This window comes from Lonchura striata, chromosome 2, assembly GCF_050655825.1.
Source record: "Lonchura striata isolate lonStrDom1 chromosome 2, ASM5065582v1, whole genome shotgun sequence".
NCBI lineage: Eukaryota > Metazoa > Chordata > Aves > Passeriformes > Estrildidae > Lonchura > Lonchura striata.
In genome coordinates, this window is record NC_140704.1 from 76,354,307 (window position 1) to 76,373,391 (window position 19,085).

Genomic DNA, 19,085 nt, shown 5'->3' on the forward strand with positions numbered 1-19,085 from the left:
TGAGGATAGATTTTGTCAATTTTATTTCATATTTCCTTAGAAAAATCCCCTTTTCAGATCTGGAAGGGCATGCTTAGGAAAGAAGCCAAGGTACAAGCTCTGAGAGATAAAAAAGATAATGATACTTAATTCTTTGTGTTCTATATGGTATTTTTCGCTATTCCTCAGTGATGCTAAGCAATAGGACAAGAGACAATGGGCAGAAAATAATGAACAGGAAGTTGCCCCTGAACATGAGGAAAAACTTCTTTATTTTAAGAGTGATCAAGCACTGGAACAGGTTGCCGTGAGAGGTTGTAGAGTCTCTCTAAGTGGAGATATTCAAGAACTCTCTGGACACAATCCTGTGCCATGTGCTCTAGTATGACCCTGTCTGAGCAGGGAGGTTGGAACAGATGGCCACTGGGGTCCTTATCTTCATAGACTAGGAAACTGTTACAATTTAATTAGATTCTTTTATCTATTTTAAGATATAGAAGATAGTATTTAAGGTTTAGAGCTACTCAATTCAGTTTTGGTAAACATACTGGTGAATAAGAGAAGGTAAATATCCATTTATTAAAGACTTTGACTTCAGCCATCAAAGTTATGTATACGAATATGATATAATGCAATGCATGTCCATAAATCACAATATACTTTATTTTCTATCTGAATGCTTTAATGAGCTTCAGGGTGAACATTGTTATAAAAGTGCAAACCAATTTAAATGAATTTTTTTATTTTCATCACTGTTAATATTTATAATATTGTTTTCTTGGTCAGACAAATAATTCACTAAAATATGATGCAAAACTAAATATGTAACATTTCTAGGACTATATTTGCCTTCTCTATGTAAAGATCATCCACTTCAAATTTTTTAACATTTGTCTGGGAATTTATCAGATCTACTTTAAATTTATGTCTCTCTATGATCTATTTAAGACAACAGGAATTAGTCTTTTTTACAAAATTCAAACCTTCAAAGGGCCACACTGATGTTAGTGAATGAAATGGGCTGTGCTATTCTCAAAGCCCACTGAAATGGAAAAACTCATAACCAAACATCTAGAGGTTTTTCTTCCTCAGCAAACACCTAAATATTTATCTTTTTCTGAACATCATGTCCACATCTAATCTACTTGGAATGGAGTATTTGTAATAATTTCTGAATTCTGCATAAGCATTGTTTGGTAGAGTTAGCCTAGGTCAAGACTTTCTTAGACATTTAAAATACAGATAATTATTTCAACTGTGTACAAATTCCTAAATCCCAGCACAATAGAATTAAATTTCTCTGAGCTTTTCAGTAAAACACAGAAAAACTAATGACTGTATTTAAAAATAAAAGTATCTTCATGAAAATTCATAGGGTCTCTAGCTTCAGGAATTAAATATTTGCATAGAGACCTAATTCTCATTGGAAATAGTTTCTGTTCCCTAAAACACAGTGACTTATATAGAGAAAGAGTAGCCTGTATGCATTACTAGGATACATTTAATCCACCAGTACAACCTTCAGCCACTGACTGATGTTCCCACATGACAACTGATTTTTGCTTGTTTGTTACTTTTTTTCAAATTCAGAATGTTGTTAAAAGGCAATAATTAAATTCTCTTTCTTCATGTCTGTTTTTGTCCAGTCTCTTGTTACCCCATGCCTGTAATTTGGAGCCTCCTAGGTGTCCACTTCTCTAGGCTCTCTTGAGCTATCTTATATCATCCTGGCGGGTCAAAAATACCTACGTCTAAACAAAATAACTATTTGAGGCTACTATGCCTATAAAACTAAGCTTAGCCCTATAGAAAGGTAAATCAAAGAAATTATCTGGGGAAGAAAAAAAATCTGCAGTAGTTAACCTAGTTAAAACAAAGCTGAGGTTCAAAGCCACACAAACCTAAATTGTGAGGAGCAGCAGTTTGATATAAAATCTGAGACCTGCCCCTAGCAATAGCCACAATATATGATGGCACTGCCAATAACAGAATTTTTCTGACAAACCATATTCTATAGTTTTATTGTTTTTGATACTGAAGCCTTGCAAAACATAAGCAAATTAAATGTGCTGTTATTGTATACAAGACCAGCTCCCAGTGCAAGAGACACACAGTGAAAGACCTTTCCCTAGCACAAAGCATCGTGCAGCAGCCTCAGAAAATTGTAAACTTCTGCTGGGGAGTAAAGTGTATTTTCATTAAGGGTCAAAAGATGGAGGGTCTTTCAGTGGCATTATGCTAAGTAACATTGTCCTGAAAGGCTTAGAAGGACCAAACTGGGAAAAACTTTGAAAGGAGAAGTGCAATAGTACGAATGTTGAGCTTGTCAGGAATTTTGAATGTTGCTTTTCCTGCAGTAGTATTACCTTACTGGATGATGTCCTACATAATCTTGAGCCATTGATGACATTTCCGTGCACTCACTCAATTCTCCCCTATTATGGGTTTTGTTGTCAAAAAAGAGTTATGTATTTTGATTAAATTCTTGTCATTTGGAGCTTGATAAGAACTGTTAATTTGTTTTGAGTGGTGTATTATGTACATTTTCATACCTTTTCACAACAAATTCTTAAAAGTAATGTATTTATTTAGCTGCCAGTGTTCAACTTTTTCTGTTTTTAAAATGGATATAATGGACATCATTGTTTCTTCTGGGTAATGTATAAACATTAAATTTCAGAAGAAAGTCTATATGGAGGAAAATTATTTAAATTTCTTTATCTTTTATTATCATCAGTGGCACTGCGGTAATGGTAGTTAAGATGCTAGCACTGTACAATGCTTACTTACAATACACAGTACAGTCTAAATGATGATTTTAAGTTGCAAATGTGCTTACTGCACAACGAGGAGCAAAAGGTCATTAATGTTATAGTACAAATGTTATCTCTCCCTAAGCTTTTGTGAAATATATATTGCAATTTGTCATTGAATAAGGCCCACATAATTTTGCCTATATGCATTGAAAAACAGATTTTTTTTGTTGGGGTTTCAAATTCTGACAAACAGGCCTATCAATAAGATTTAGCTTTAGCCTGTGAGATTTCTGTAATCGAATATTTAAACTCACAATATCCAAATATTTATCTATTGAACAATGGAGACAATAGAAAATGCTCCAGGCACAAAGAGCAAAATAAGCTGATAAAACACAGCTAATACTCAGAACTGAGCTCCATGTTATGTCATCAATTTGAATAGGACATATAATTTTTCTGGTGTATACCCAGAAAAACGTAGAGGACCTAAATAGAAACCATAAGTCAATTTTTAATTATTTAAAAAATATTTTGAGTTTATTTCTCTAGCTTGCACAGAGAAAGCCCAGGGAAACATTACCCTGAATTGCTTACTGCTGCAGAGAGGGTTTAACATGTGAATGCCGCACTAGTAGCGAAGCAAAAAGATAATGTACACAGAGTCTCTATGTATTTCCTACTGCAGGAAATTATGTGTCCTATTTAGCAGAGAAGGCTCTAAATCACACAGGAGAAATTAATCCTCTGTCATGCTTCATTGCAAGCACTCACTGACTATATTACTTCTAGGAGTCATATTCATAATCTTTCTGATTTAAGGCAGTTTAAGATTTCCTCAGAAGTTCACTGGCCAAAAAAAACCCCAAAACTAAAACAAATAAAAAACTTATAACCAAAACAAATCAAACAAACAGAAAAAAAGCCCCAAACAAATGTAACATGCCATTCATCTTTAAAATAGAATCACCTGCCAAATAGAGTAAGAATTACCAAAATACGAGGTCAGATGATAATATATTTCAATATATTTGCAAATACTTATTTTAAATGTACTTAATACAGAGAAACTTACAAATGAAACTTTGCAAATGTATTTAAACCATATCTAATGACTGCTGTCGTTCAACCAGAAATACAATTAAGAGTAATGAGAATAAGGTTAACAGGATTTTAATTAATAGAATAATTTTCAATCTTAATTAGTCATGTATATTTCTTGTCAAAAACACCTATTTTTACACAATCAGGAATATTCAGCACAAGATTAACAACTGCCCATCAAGAAAATTGATTGATATTTCGTAGAGTTTCTGGGCTGCCTGGAAGCCTCTCCAGGATCTAAATCCTACTCAGTTATGATGGATTTAGATTTTGATGTAAAGAGAAACACAAATGCTTCTTCTTGTGCAGTGAAGGACAGACTAGTAATTAACCCAAATGAATAATAGGGAATAAATAAAAAAGTAAGAACAGTGTAAAATCAAAGAAAATAAGTAAACTTGCCTTTTTTTTTTTTTTTTTTTGAGTCTGTGTCACTAAATTCTGCTCAGCTGTCTACATTTTGGCCTCAAAAGGTTAGAATATGTTTTCCTGGAGAGTTCTTTCCTTTACTGAAGAATCATTATCTTAATGGGAATTCCTATGTTATGTGTCAGGACCTGGAGTTCACTTCCCTCCTTCTAGGAATTTAGCTGACTACCAGTTTGACAAGTAGAAAGAGCTCTGTGGAGTGCTGGAAGAAGCCTCAGCAGATGTTCCCTTCTACCACCTTTGCTTGGGACCTGCTGCAAGACCTCCTGTAAGCTGCACTGCACCTGCTCTGGCACTTTTATACCTCCCTGATTGTATCCTGAAGGCTTGTTTTACTTTTAAATCTCGATATTTTCTTCTTACTTTGATCTTACTGAGTGATTGCCGATCCTGCATGTTGTCTCAGACCCATTCTCCAGCTCAGACATTGTGGACTGTGTCCATGTTGGTGAGGTCACTGTCCTGCTGGTTGTGAGAGGGTTCTCTGTGCCTGGCTCACCTTGCTTTGCAGATCAGTCCCTTCCTATTGTTCTGTGAAAAGATAGCTCAGATGAGAGACAGGAACAAAGACATCAGCTTAAAAGCAGCACCTACAAAAAGCAGAGCTGAGCCTCCATTGAGGTTTGTTCTGGCCTTTTGCAACAACTTTAATCATCAAGCTGACCCTGAGTCCAGCAAGGTAATCTTGTGGAAAGGGAAAGTGCACTTCTGGACCTGGCAGTTATTACCTCATCTTTTCACTGAAGACAGTAGCAAACAAATAATTTGTTTGCCAAGATTATTTTTAAGTTTCTTTTTTTTATTTTTTTTTTTCAGTTTTCCTTATGGTTACAAAGGGCATGTTGTTTGCTGTCTGTTTTATATTTCTTTTTGTTCATGGAGACTGGTAAAAGGTTTTTTCCATTCTCCTAGTCAAGATCATCTTAAAGGTATTAAGGTACCACCCTAGGTGAGTTTTTTTTCCTTTATTACTTTGGTTTGTTGGGTTTAGGTTTTAGGTTTTACTCCCAAAATGATAGAAACAGAAAAGCAAGGCATAAAATTACTCTAAGAGCCTTATCATCTCTTTATTTCCTTGTTCTTCCTCTCTAAGGCTGGCTCATCCTCTGCAGGTGGAGCAGTCCCATCTCTTTCAGCCTCTCATGCAGCCCTTTAATAATTTTAATGGTCTCTTACCAGACACACTCCAGTGTGTCCATGTCTTTTTTCATACTGTGAAGTCCAGGAATGGACCAAGAATTCTAGGTTGACCTTACCAGTAAACTGGTCATTTCCCCTTGACCGGCCAACAGTATTCCTGTAGTAGAGTTCCAAATGCTGTTGACCTTCTTGTTACAGCAAACATCACTGGAACATGTTAAATTTGTAGTCTTCCTGGATCCTGATGTTATTTTCTTCAAGGCTGACTTCCAGCCTATTGTCCTCCAGCACGTACTGCTGCAGGATCTGAATTGTCCATCTGAATGGCAGCACAACCATGGTGCATGAACAGCTCCCTAAAGTTTTAAATCATCCACAGACTTGATAATCACCCAAGTCATGAATAAAGATCTTTTACATATTGTCCTGTCTCTTCTAACCTAATCCCTGCAAGCTTTGACAATGTCTTTATCCTAACTCACATCCCTGCATCCATCTCTTGTATGTTTTATTTTTACATTTGTGTTTTGTTGAGACCCCCTTGTTTGTACATACAGGCATATAGTTTGCACGATTGTGAAGGTAAAATCTTTGCCTGCCAATTGTGTTTATTTTTTTATTTTTGTGCTTGTGTCTTGTGTTTATTTTTTGAGTCTCTTCTGATGGAGATGGTACTCATAGAAAAGGAGTATTTGACAGTACTGAAATGCATTTTATCCTAGGGTGAAGCAGTTGATCCCTGGGCAAGAGGCAATGTAGTCATTTGGAATTCATTGAGAAGGATATAGTGCAAAACGTGAATTTACTATTTTGCCTGGACTTTGGAGATAAAATGTTAATGCCTTAATACTAAAATAAGCTTAGCAAGATTCAGGGAGGCTAGGGGAAAGAGTGCTTGAGGTTCACTTGCAAGAACATCTCCTTTTGCTAAATTGTGATTCTGCAGGACTGCATAGAATAGGGCTGTTAAGTCACTCTGACTGATAACCTGGTCTGTTAGGGAGGGAAAGGGAAAGGGCACGTCTTTATCTGATATATGCTCAATCTCACAAAATAGTCCTTTTTATTTATTGCCAATGGTAACTTAATGATTTCCCTTTTTCTTGTCTCACTGAAGAAAACAAACAACATATTTCTTGCCCTTCTCCCAGCTCTCTTCTTAGATTTCAAGATGACACACAAAATGTCTCCTATGTGAGATCCATGACAGTATATTTTTGTTTCAAAAGGGACATCCTTCTTTACAGTATTTTAATAAAATATGAAGCATTGCTAGGAGAAAGTAAACGACACTTCCAAACTTACTTGTTTCTTCTTGTAGCTAAAGCAGTCATACTCTGCAGTGACTAGTATGGTTTAATGCAGATAGCAGATACAGTTGTGACCTACAAAAATTGGCAGTAGGTCTGCACTGTGAAAGAATTATCAGTCACTGTATGCCTGATGACTATAGTGTTCTCTAATTGTGTCCTGGAGTTCCTTGGAGCATTTCTATCAAACGTTTCCCTATGTGTATCAGGTCATATAATACTGAACCTCAACATTAGAGAATCCTGTCTCAGTTTACAAACAAATTTAGGAAAAGACACTCTAGAAGGAGTTGTCTCCTCTAAAAGGGTTCCAACAATCCCTTTCCACCAATAGGAAATGAATACTAACAGTGAAAGTGCAAAAAATCCTCAACAGTTAATTAACAAACAGCACGTCCACAAGGCAAAGGGCAGAAAAGTAATTAAATGCTAGATATTAAACCTTACCCTCATGCACACCAGCACAAAACCCCAGAATGCCAGGGAAAAAACTTGGCTCATGCCACGTAGTGGAAGATGGCACCAGTGTCTGTCTCAGTGGAAAAAAAAAAAAAGCCAAACAGGAGTTTCATGCTGCAGTTTGGGCAACAGATAAAATTTGGTGAGTCTCTGGCATTGACCTCCCCTCCATAGCAGATGAAGCAGCTGGGCTAGAGCCTCTGCATGTGCTTTTGCTCCCTGGCTCGGCTTTCCCGAGGTTTGGGGGTGGAACCGAGTGGTCTCTTTATTGCTGATCCTGACTAAACCCTCTACTCCAGGTCCTATTTCTCTGGTCTTGGACTAAGAAGCTGTCACCTCAAAAATTTGCAGAAAAATTGCTTCTGCATCTTCTCCACAGCCAGGAAAGAAAAAAATTCTTGCCCGGGCTAACAAAACCAAGCAAAACCACGACTGCACCCAGACATCCCTGAAGCCTGGGAAGTGAGGTTTTGGGAAAGCTGCCAAAGAGCTTAAATCTCCCCCGTCTACACCTAAAAGATAAAGCAAGCATTTTTGGGCATAAAGCAGAGGATCAGGCAATAGACTAAACATCATAAATAACCCCAAAACAAACACCAAGACAAAGTTGACATCCACAATTTCATAGGCCTTGAGGGGATGCATTCGTGACTGCAGAGAAGGCTGGTGGACATCATAAGTGGACATCATCATAGGTGACAGTGGTCTAGCAGTGTCACCAGCCAGCTTTCTCAGCACTCATATCTGCACCCCATCAGGGCATATGGTCTTATGTATGTCAAATTTGCCTAAATATTCTCTGACATGATCTTCCTCCAAGGCTACATCTTGGGGTTTGGGTGAGAAAGATTGATTAATTTCACCTTTTTAATATTTAAATAATTCTGGCATCTGGTTTTGGGTTTTTGGGGTTTTCTTGGATTTTTTTTTTTTAATAGATATACTTTAGATTAAGTAATTATACCTGCAGCTTCTTCTTGTCTAAGTATTGGATGCAATATGCCCGTGTTCTAACTTTCAAAATTACCTTCAGAATCCTGAGCATTGGAAAAATGACAGTATTTTCATCTCTTAAAGAAAATGTTTCTTTACTTGAGAACCTGTGAAGACCAGGGTCAAAAACTTCAATATTGTAAAATATACACCACTTTTTCTCTTGGGTGTATCTCTTGAAAGAGAGCTGCATCTTTCAAGACAATTTCTCAAAGTATTTCCACTATTTAAATATATTTTAAAAAGATTGTTAGAGAAAGGATTCTGTTGCTGCTTACCATAAATGAAGAGGCAGCAAGAGTATTTACTGTATTATTCACTATTTATGGTACTATCTATACATTTGACAAAAATAGCATCAGAGTACTATTAAAAATCTTCCACTGGATTTCATGCTCCAGTGTTCATACTATTTTTATGCCGGTGTCATTAGATCAGTATTTTCTCAGCTAAGTGTAGACTACTCAAAACTTGTCTTCCTTATTGTCCTTTACTACAATAATTGCTTTCCCTTTTGTGAACTGCACACATGTATAATGTGTATAATATTTACTTTTGTCATGTCATATTGCTGACAACATAAAGCATGCATACAACAACATCCCAAGTCTTGCTTCTTTATTTATTTATTACATTGCATGCATGAATATTACTTTGCCTTACCATTGTGTATTAATTACTGTACAGTGTATTTTAAAGAATGAACTTTCTCACAGGTTCTTTTCATGTGTTGCCACTGCCATCTGTATTTTGCAAACATATGCAAACACTTCATATGAGAAGATTTATATTCTCCAGTCTACAGTACAAAAAAAAATCCTATTTCTGAAATCAAAGAGAAGCAACAAAAGCATAAACTGCCAAAACATATTAGAAGAGATGAGAAAAATCTGCAATTTCATTTTATCTTAGAAAAATCCAGAATACTTTATCTTTCAACACTGACTTTCAAGAATTATTTAAAATATCAAAACCTTTTAGAAATAAAGGTTAGTAGTTTTTTTTTTTTTTTTAATCTAAAATAACCTTCACACATTAGGAAGATACCAGTTCTTTACTGGAACTAAGTGAGGAAGAGGGAGGGAGAAAGCAGTTAAGAACAACAAAAGAATTCTCTGCCTTCAATTTATACCATGAACAGGAAAAATAATCAGAAAGAAAGTTAAAGTTTCTGCTATTGTGATGATAAGAATTCTGTATTACACTAATGATACTTTACAATAATTTGATTATGGTTAGACAGTTGGTGCTCCTAGTGTCATGTGAAAGAACCACACATTGTTCAGGTTGGGAAGGATAGAAATAACAACATATTTGTAAGACTATTTGAACTATTTTGGTGACTGTGTGTCTTTGAAATTACTTAATATTTCCTGTATTCTCAGGAAAAAAATAATAATTCTGTAGAGAGATTATCTTAAAATTTGATCAGAATAGCAGATTGAGCCCATTTAAATGTTTGCTAAGTTCTTTACACATAAGGCAATAATATTGTGTCAGTTTTCAGAGGAGACACAGATGAGACAGCAGCAATGTACAAACTCAACTGCAGAATTCTATTATAGAAAAAAAGATTAATGCATTTTAATGTCCTTCTCTGGTAAATGTTGCAAAACTAGTGATAGGAATCTATCTTTTTTTTTCCCCTGAAAAACGTGTGACATAGCAATATTGACAAGAGCTCTTGAAAAAATATGCCTACATGAGCGGTATGAGGAAAGAAAGAAAGGTCGAAAAGAACAGCAGAGTAAGATACTCTGAAAATTGATAACAATTTTGCAGACTAAGGTGTGGTTAGGATAGTGAGAATTACTAAGTTTTTTTTGAATTTCTTGAGGAGTTATTGGATGAGCATAGTTCACATGTTTTTATCAGGCAATTTTTGCACCTACTACAGAAAGAGGGAGCAGCAGAGGGTCTGTAATAAAAAGACCTTGAGGATATCAAGAATTCACTCTGAAAATACTAAACATAGAAGGCAGAGCGCTGCTGACATTCCTCACTGGAGTAAATTGTCAAAGGACCAGGCATTGTAGAAATTGCACATATCCTCAACGGTAACAGTAGCATTAGGACCCACAACTGGAGAGTTAGAATTGTTCACAGGTTTTTAGGAAAAAGAATGAGAATGGTTTTTGTTGTGGTTGTTGTTGTTTAAGAAAAACTTCAGCATGTGGAAGTTTTCCTGATGGCTTCTCTGAAAGAATGATGAACAGTAGAGCAGTGCCATTGTACTTCAGCATGAAAGGGAAGAGGCACTTGATATTTGTAAAAAGCATTCTTCTGTATCAAGGAGAACAAAGAAATAACCTTTAATTTTTCCAAGAGAAAAAAAAAATTAAAAAAAAAAGAAAAAAGGAAAAAAATCACAATTTTTTTGAGTTCAAAGTGAATGTTTGTAAGAATTACCATATAAACACATTTACTATTTTGTTGCTATATGATCATTGTGTTTCTAGTGATTCTGGATTCTATGCTAAATTCAGCTTCTCCCTCAGAAACATATGAATAATCAAATGTCATAACTCCCCAGAAAATATGAGATAAATAGATCCAGAATTCTTAGTCACCTAACAGATCAGTTTATTGAATTTATCCATTCTGGAGCACATTAGGTTTTCATTCACTGAACTTTCACATCTTCATTAAAATTAGTTTTTATTGTCCAGCTTTTCCTGGCCATCATATTAAACACTGTTAGAAACAAAACACACTTTTATGACCGATCTCCCAGGCATCCTCTCATACATAGTAACCCTCCAGGTTACTGAATTGTGGAAATCATGGGCTGCACAAATTCAGGAGTAATTACTTCATCACATTCTTTTCAGTAAGCAAAATGTAACTCAGTTATAGAAGGGGGTTTGTTACAGATTATGCAACAAAGCCTATTCAATAAAAATCTGACTTACATATTTGATTAACGCTGTGTAACCTGTTCTGAGGGCAATATTAAATATAGGCTTATGTGAACTATGCAGTATAAATTGCTTTAATGTGGCAGTGGAACTTACCATCTCTCTCTGAATTACAGTTGTGGTTGAACGTTTTTACTTTTAAATTAATTATTTTAGTACCTCTGAACACTTGAAACATCTTTCACTTCATACTCTTTCATTGAACTTGCTTCATGATCTTAGCAAAGTAGAGGGATTTTCATAGCCTTTTAAATATATTGCGTAGTTTCTTGATATAGTGTATAGTCCTTTTCCTGTCTTATTTTAATTGGATTAGACTTCTTACAGTATGCTTTCTCACAGTTTTTTGATGGGACAGTACTGACAGAAGAATGTATTGATAAATATTTTGATGTTGATTGATAGAACAGTGGAGCTGAAGAGAGAAGCAGTAACCTATTTTCATAAACACACACTGAAATGGTTTCTCCCATTTTTTGTTTAAGTGTTGCAGGAAAGTATATGAAGCAGAAAATGGGGGCAATACAAGTTTTACATATACATAACATATTTATCATTGAAAGGAGCCAGGAAGAGGTTCTGCAGTATAATGCTGGCTGAATCCCAGGGTACAGCTGCTGCACTGCAGAGAGAGGAGTACAGCAACAGTAGAGCCTGTAAAAATAAACACACGTGAAGCCTAAACTGATGAGTACTCTAAAGATGACAACAAATATTATGTGGCAGATAGAATCTTGGCCTTGAAGCTGCTCAAAAAAGGAATGTTTAGCAACATCACATGCAAGTTATGTGGAAGGCCAGAGATGGAAATACAGCAATTTAGAAAAATTCTTTTCTAGATCAAATGAATTGTGGTAAAATGCATAACTTGTACATTGTCCTGAGACAAAATATGATCAAAGCCCATTGAGACAACTAAAAGCTCTTTTCTTATCAAATGAAAAACATTGATTTTGATTAGAAGTGTTATTTTCATATTTGTATACTAAGTCATTAGTACTATTTAGCATTTTTTACTATTTGCTTTTGTCTGGATTCCTAAACACTGGAATGAAAGAATGGAATGGATCCCCTTTTTCCTGAAAAATCCACTCAGTGTGTGTAGTCTCTTCAGCTGTTGTGTGATAATTTTCCAATAGAACAGTGGAAAGACACATGCTTTCAAGAAGACATCAATTAAAAAGACACACTTCATTTTTTTCTCAAATATTTATTAATTCCTTTTTTATGTTACCTTGTAGTATTGATGTAGATTTAGTTTGCTATATATCAGGGTTTTTTACAAGACCAGAATAAAAAAGTAGAAAATTAAAATTTCTGTATGCCAATAGTACTTTAATTTTTTACTACTTACCTCTCTAACTGTCTGGATTTCAAATTGCTACATTCCACAAATCAGAGTACTATGCACTTTAAAGAAAATGTCTTTGAAACTAAAATTAATTTGAACATCAGTAGGCATTCTAAAAGACTAATTTACTCATACTAAGATTTTAAAGGGTTTTATGTCATTGTCTTTCAGGGTTTTATTGAACTGTGAAACAATTTTAAAATTAGAATCAGAATTTTAATCAGAAAAAGTTGCAGCAATTTGGCATCTCTATGCCAGATATATCCAGATAAATTAAAGATTTTAGGAATAAGAGCAAAGGTATTTAGTTGTATGGACAGAACTTCTGAATATTCTTTCTATTGTTGATAATCTACTTGTCAATAAGTTATGATGGCAAAAGACATGGCTTTAGAGGAAAAGGGACAAAAAAAATTGTCACATTTATTGTAAGAAACTTCTGAGGAGTTTGTTACAAAATATGAATCAAAGCAGGAGCATGTCAAATTCAAATTGTCTCTTAAGCTTACAACTTGAAAAATCTGAGTTTAGTATTTTCTATAGTGATGCAAATTTAGGTAGATTATTTACTTTTCTTAGGCTTTCAGTTCAGCCTAGAATCCTTCAATACTCTTAAGATTTTTCAGTGTGAACTACTTCTGCTTAACAGTGAGCATATGTTTGAAGGACAGCATAAATTCAATGTGAATTTCTCTCTGTGTTTCTCTGTTTCTGGTAATTGAATGAACATTTTTTGAATTTTAATGAACATCAGAATATCAACACAATAACCAGAATGATTAATAAAAACAACTTTTAAGTAGCTTTTAAATTAATCACCAAACTTAAGAGTACCCCCAAATTTATGACTATACATTATAGGAGATTTTATCTGGAAAAAAATTATTAACAAATATCAACCTTTTTTTATTTTTTAAACTTACTCTTTATCAGACAAGATGAGCATCATAGGATTGGAAATGAGTTACATTTTCAACTGAGAGTAAAAAATACCAATCAGTATGCATTTTCTAGTTATAATCCGAAACTCTATAGAAATTTTTTAGAGAGAGGAAGACACTCTAAAAAGTTAAAAAAATGCTTTCAGATTTGAGGTCTCTATTTTGAAATTTCAGGCAGTGATTCTTGGTCACTGATATAGTGACCAAATCACTGAATAGCCTATTCAGTTACCAAGTCACTAAATAGCCTTTTCTACAAAAATTACAATGTATTAAATTACTCTTTAAATTTAACAGAAGAGAGAGATGGGCAAGGCCATCTTATTCATTTGTGGAAAATGTTTATAAGATATAAATTTCAACAACAATAGATTAAAAATCTGGTAATGTTGTGTAGCATCATGCTCTACGCTCAAGTTCACAGTTATTTCATTGTAGATGAATTAGAATTTTTTGTTGTTGTTGTTATCAACCGTCATCATGAAAAAAGGTCTTGAACACATGAGTATTACAAATCTCAGCCTTTCTGCTTGCAGATAAACTAATAAATTTTTGTCCCCATGTTAAAGGCAGCCTTTCCTCTTCCCATCACAAGGAAGTTGTAACTGCAATAAGGTCTGCTCTCAGTCTCCTCTTCTCCAGGCTGAGCAGACCAAGTGCCTCAGCTGCTCCTCATACAGCTTCCCCTCAAGGCCTTTCACCTTTCTCATTGTCCTCCTTTAGACACTCTCTAATACTTTAATGTCATTTTTATATTGTGGCACCCAAAACTGCCTCCAGCACCCGAGGTGAGGCTGTCCCAGCTCAGAGCAGAGCAGGACAATCCCCTCCCTTGCCCGGCTGGTGATGCTGTGCCTGATGCACCCCAAGACAGGGTTGGCCCTCCTGGCTACCAGGGCACTGCTGGCTCATGTTCAACTTGCCACTGACCAGGACACCCAGGTCCCTTTCTGCAGCCCTGATTTCCCCAGCCTCTCATTCCCCAGTCTGTCAGTACATCCAGAGTTGCACCATCCCAGGTTCAGAATCCAGCATTTTTTTTTATTAAACTTTCTCTTGTTGGTGATTGCTCAGGCTTCCAGTTTGTCCAGGTCTCTGCACAACCTCTCCACCCTCAAGGGAATTATTAGCAATTTAGAATCATCAGAAAATTTAGTATTAAACTTAGTCTAATTACTTATTTAAAAAATATTTGTTTTCTCTTTTAGTTTCTGTTCCTCTTGAACTGCAGTTAGTTTGCTCTTAATACAACAGAATAGTGACGAAAGCATGCTTAAAAGTTCCATTAAATGATGTTCACACTTTCTCATGGTTTGCTTTAGAGGTTAAGTATGTCCAAGTGTTCTTTATTTTCAGCTCCTTTTTTATGCCTGCTATTTGGAAGTCATGTTTCTGTTGGTGGATACCTTTAGCTACACAACTCATTAAATTCATTTCCTTCTCTCCACAGACCTCTTTCTCTCTACCTACCATTCAGTTTCTCATGGGTGAAAGTCAATCACCTTACATTGAATATTGGCAAGATAAAAACTGTTTTCATACCCTCCTATTCTTTGTCTTTAGTACTGACTTTTGAGTTCAAGAACACATGGTCTTTTTTCACATTTTAATAGTGTCAGCTGAAATCCTAACTGCACTAAAATCTATGTCAAATCCCTCTAAAATTTAAAAGATGGCAAGATTTCTCCAATGTTGCAGAAGTGTATGCCTTGTGAAATGACACTGCATTATCCTTTATTGTCCCGAGCATTACTAATGACTTCATCTGGTCCCGAAGAGTACTGCAATCTCCTAAATTCTATTCCCAAGTAAAATTCCTATAGTAAGAGATACAGTGTACTATTGGATTTTAAATTCATGTTTATGGTATTTAATAACCTTATTTCAGGTCAAAAGAAAATATTCAAAACAATAATGGTTTACACAATACTTTAGCCATATTCCTATTTTTATCGGAATGTATCAGATTGTTATATCCTACAATACTCAGCTGATATCAACAGCTTTCCAGCAGCAAGAAAATATAGGGGAAAAATTTCAATGACACTGCTCATTATTGAGGTAAAAATATATGGGAGAACCTGTAGGTTTGCAGCAGCTCTACAGTTGTCCTTGACTCACTAAAGGGAGAGGCATTCAGCCTCAAAATTCTATGAAATTTCATTATCATTCTTGACATGGAAATGTTATACAGAATATTGTTTAAAAGTTAAACAATCAAAAGAAATTGATTTTGCGGTTGCTCTTGGGTACTCACTAGTGACTGCAGCCTGATAAAGTACATGTAAAATGACAATTATTAAAATGAAAGGCTGTGTGTTTTTCTTTGGTATGATGCCTAAATAAATAAATAAAAAGTTTAAATTCAATTGTGCTTTATGGGGCAGCTGTTTTATACTCTGTGATGATACGTTGAAACATCATGAACACAGAAAACTTAATTAAATACCAAAGTAAAATTAAAAGCAAAAGAAACAATGAGGAAATTTAAAAGAAAAGGGAAATACATTCTAAATCATATGAAGTGATACTACTTTTCTCACAGATATGTACAGTGTAAGGAGGGATTTGTCCTCTTTTTTTTTTTTTCCCCTTGCCCTTGAAGTGCAGTTAAGAACAAAGGACAAAAACAGAAAGCAGTTGACATCACTTTTCTGCTCTGTACCTTTTGATATGTAAGCTTAATATTTTTAATTATAAGTTTAATTACAGGTTCTCCTTGCTGCTGATGTAAAAATATGTATTTTCTGTAGAAATAGGTAAAGAGGCACATAAGCATCAAATAAAAATTATGTCTCTCAAACCAAATATGAAATATTAGGACTATGTGGAATACATGTTTGCTAGATCTGGTTCTCATCAGACTATTTTTGCAGGTGGCACTGCAACAACTGATTATCTACTAGATGGGAAATCATTAATGTCTCATTTTCTAATTCATTTCCTGATTTGGATAATTTCTTGCATTTTCATCTACCTCCTGCTTATCTTTCTTTTACTCAGAATGTTAATTTATGTTTCAAATCAACTTCCACTGAAGTCAGCACATTCCTAAATAAATATAATTATTTTAACAATTTTTAACATGTTCCCTCTAGAATCAATTCTGATTTTCCTGAAATGTTAAGACAGTAAATTTCTTCATATACATATTTTCTAATGCATTTTTCATTTAATTAATTTAATTAACTTTTGCTTCAATATATTGGCAGGGTCATTGCCATCCAAAAACAAGAGAAAATTTTATCTGTAACTACTGATACATATTTTTCCCTTTAGATTTTCAAAGTTGTTCAAGAGAATCTAAACTGAAATGATGTTTTAATTATTATTTTGTGCTTCTTTTCTTTGTAAAAAGATTGCTAACATAATACTAATTTTTTTTTTACTGAGCCAAAAGTCATAATTCAAACTCCCTTTGTAATGAAGATAGGAAATGTGCCTATATTAACTGTTATTGATACTACAATTTTTTTCATTAAATTTCTAAAAGATATTCTTAGTTCAATTTAGGATCCCAAAAGCACATGAACATGTCTTTCTTAAAGGTATTAGCAAAATTACATTTATGGCAAGCTTGGATTTTGATAAACAGAAATTACAATTGGTGCATGTTTCAGATTCCAGGCTTGATTCTTATATTTTCTTTTTCTTTTTCTCATCACTAATAATGACATCTGAAATTAAGCCTCATGCAAGGCTTAATTTCACATTTGTCTGGATGTTTTTCTCTGTTTGCTTTTTGGTGCTTATTTAAAATGCTCATCATACTGCAGAGAAGTTGAAAAATGAAATGCTTGTTCCTCAAAGCTTTATAATTTACTAAGAAGAAAAATGAATCTTCTTTTTTTTCCAGCATTCTAATAATGGCATTATAGAAGAAAAACATGCAAAAGCAGATTTTAAGATTAATCCCTATAGATACACAGTGTTGAAACACCATACCCCATCTAACTCCCTAAAATTAAATTGCAGGTTCTCAGCAAATTCTGATTTGTGCTTTGTCATTTTTGACATTCTGGAATATCACATAACCTTCCAAAATAAGGTTTTCATATACATAAATCTTGTATTTGTCTTCAGCTGCCAATTGCTATTGCTCCTCAAATTTACCATCATAATTTTTGGCATACTGTTAGTTTTGTAGTCTTTAAGATGACCATTGTATTGTGTTACTTTGAGAAATAATTTCAGTGCCTTTAACTATTTCTACATATCTCAAGTAGGATTTCATTTCCCAGGTGTTTTAGTTTCTATAAATGATAAATAGACATTCACACATTGTGTTCTTCTTAGGACAGAGAGCTGTCATTTTCCAAATCTCTTAATGGTACTTTCTCACAGTCTTTGTTTTTACTTTGCATTGTGGCTTTTGTCTGGAGTGTCTTGCAATATTTCACAGAACAAATATAGGCTAACTGAAATAGCTGAAAAGTGTTTACATTTATAGATTTTGCTTGTTTTCCTTGATAGTAATGTAATCATTTTTTTTTTTTTTAATTAGACATTCTTTGCTTTCTTTGTTTCTCTGTAGCAAGACAATATGTCCTTGATTCCTTGTGGCCTTCATATCTTCCTCCTCAGTCTGCATATAATAAGAATAAAGCAGTCATAGTAATTCTAAAGAGAGTAATATATATATTTATGATGTATCTAACATGCTTTAAATTAATACCAAGAAAATTGAACTATTAATATATTGTTCCTTTTTCACATCTCCAGAATTTATTTCAGCTTTACCATGAGAAATTTAATCTGTCTTAAAACCATCCCCAGAAGTTTTCTTGACTCAATCAGACATTTTTTCTTTTTTTGGTCAACATGGATATTCAGTAAGCCCAAGTCAAATTCTTGAGAAAGTGTTGAAACAACAGCAATGGGTGAAGGTAAACTCTGGGGTATTGCTCAAGGAAAAGGAGAGGAAAAAAAATAAAAAGATCAACAAAACTAGTAGAAGGGTATACACAGAAGATTGTTTTTCATATTTAATCAGTCATAGGCCTGACCTGCACTGCTTGCATCCAGACTGGAATTACACAAAATAGTGTTGAAGGTTAGCTCTGCATTAGTATGAGTTTCTAGTTTTATCACGCATTTTGCTTAGATATGTTATCTTGAGATTTTTAGCATTCAAATTATTTGAACAACAGAAAATATTTAAAAAGTATTTCAGTGAATAGATATATATATTCTCTAGTTTAATAAATTTTCTGTGGGAACTCAAAATGTCTCTCAGACATTTTTAGAGGTTCCAGGCCTTGGTCAGAAGCATTCTAGACCCTGGCAGACAGCTGAAAAACAACTGTGATTTTGAGTTTGAGCCATGGAATGAATTACCAACTTTGGAGGTGGAACAAGCAATCACAAAAGGTTAGATAGTATAGTATAAGTAGTTACGAAGTAGAGGGGAAATTTTTTTAGTATTGTACAGGGGGGTTTTAGCACATGTACAGGGGGGTTTTCACTTTGTACATGGGGGTCAGAAGTTCTAAGATGGAGGAAAGTGGGCTGAACCCATCCTTCTTCCTTCTTCTTCCTTACCTCCATGTTCTTGGTGATGTTGGCACTCACAGATTGGTTTAGAGTAGAAAAATACTTGGCAACGTAGGTAGTAGGTATTGGGGAATAATTGTAAACATGTTATACGTAATATATCTTATAAAAGATAGCAGCAACCCTGGGTGGAGGGAGAGACGAAGAAGACA

General features: G+C 34.5%; 1 long non-coding RNA gene across 1 annotated transcript in view; it reads left to right on the forward strand.

The window, feature by feature from the left end:
- LOC146768311 (uncharacterized) overlaps positions 1-19,085 on the forward strand; it is a 100,599-nt gene that overhangs the window by 9,294 nt on the left and 72,220 nt on the right. The gene's annotated exons all lie outside the window — the stretch shown is intronic.